The 1,604-nt window shown below is 33.6% G+C and overlaps 1 long non-coding RNA gene across 1 annotated transcript; it reads left to right on the top strand.

Moving 5' to 3' along the window:
- Positions 1–832: 832 nt before the first annotated feature.
- LOC116863806 lies at positions 833–1,523 on the top strand. Its single transcript, XR_004381856.1, has 3 exons — positions 833–1,070; positions 1,156–1,227; positions 1,495–1,523. It is a non-coding gene; the product is annotated as an uncharacterized LOC116863806 (long non-coding RNA).
- The last annotated feature ends 81 nt before the right edge of the window (positions 1,524–1,604 follow it).

Raw genomic sequence — 1,604 nt, 5'->3', positions numbered from 1 at the left:
TTATTTCCCCCTCCTTCACAGTGCTATTGGAGTTTTTTTGTTGGTTTTTGAACTCCAGTTCAAAAGGGCATATACTCTTGAGGACATTCCTGGCTAACCTGGTATTCTTGCCTCTTTACAGTTGAGCTCATAATCTTTCCTTCTAGACTTGTATGTTTGTCCTAGTCTGCCATCACCTTTTTGCTAATCTTAAGTACTCTAATGCCTGCAGACCATTCATCAGTTATAACTGCCTTTGCTCGTGATGTTGACTCTTAAAATAGTCCTTCCCATAATCTTAGGCTCTTGGCAGTGTTCCTGTCCTTCAAAATCCACCTAAAGTACACTGTCAGTATCTTTTCCAACTATAAACTATATTTTTTCTCTCTTGTTTTATATATCTTTTTGAGAACTTCTCTGTTTTGAATAATTATTGATATTTCTTCTGTTACTCTCCACCCAATTATAAATTTCTTATGATCAAGGCTCTTGTGTTGCTTGTCTTTAAAGTTCTTTCTGGCAAGGCAAATTGCCTTAGGTTGAAAGGTGTTCATTAACTATGTGAAGAATTAGATTTTAGCAACACATTTAATTTGAGATTAGCTTGACCTCATGAAATGTAATGTTTGTGCTATACTTGTCTTTACACCCCTAACATTTAGCACACTGCTTTGGCAATTTAACATGTCTTTTGAATTGTTGAGGAAGTATTTGAAGTCTTTAATTTGGTCCTTGTATTTTAGTGTCAAGGAAAAATCGAGTTGGTTTCACAGTTAATTAGGGTAATTCGTTCAGTAATATCTTGTTCTTATTACTAATATGAGAACTAGGGAATTTTTGTTTGATTGGAATTCTGTTAATCAGAGAATTCATAGAGTTTTTAATGTGGTAGCAATATTTTTCCTAAAGCAAGATGATCAGTAACTTGTTTGCTTTACAATTATTAGAAACTGCTGTTTGCCTGCCTTATGATGAGTAATAATGAAGCGGATTCAACTTCCCTTTTCCAAAAATGCAGGTTCTTGTTAAACCTTTGGGAGACCGAGGATACCTTTTTCTTCTCTCTCCTTGTCAAATGGTTTCTCCATATGGTAAGTGATCTCTTTAATTTTTACAATTCTTTTTAATTTTTTCATTAGAACATATTGCTAACCAGTTTGGCTTCTGTTTTTTTAGAACATCAAACTGCCAAATCTCGAGTCCTACATGCTTTATTTCTATTTCAAGAACCTAGAGGCATAGTTACTTGTAAGTTCTTTGAATATCTAAATCAAGTCACTGATAAATACTTACATTTCTTTGAAATTTTCCAGATAACTCAGTAAACATTTTGTTTCTTATATTTTGGAAAATACTGTGGGGCTATTAAGACGTATTAGCAAAATAAAACATAAACTATATATGACTTGATTATTTTTTAATGGAAAATTCTTTGGGAGTTAACAGTGTTTTCACTAAATAAACATTGATTGCAATTATTACTTTTTTAATTTCATTTATTTATTTGACAGAGAGATCTCCAGTAGGCAGAGAGGCAGGCAGAGAGAGAGGGAAGCAGGTTTCCTGCTGAGCAGAGAGCCCTCCTTTTTTCCTATGATCCTCTGTCTTGTTTCTCAAATTCCTCA

This window comes from Lontra canadensis, unplaced genomic scaffold (genome assembly GCF_010015895.1).
Source record: "Lontra canadensis isolate GAN:19392208 unplaced genomic scaffold, GSC_riverotter_1.0 scaffold3257, whole genome shotgun sequence".
NCBI classification, from domain to species: Eukaryota; Metazoa; Chordata; class Mammalia; order Carnivora; family Mustelidae; genus Lontra; species Lontra canadensis.
This window is presented reverse-complemented; position numbering and strand designations above follow the sequence as displayed.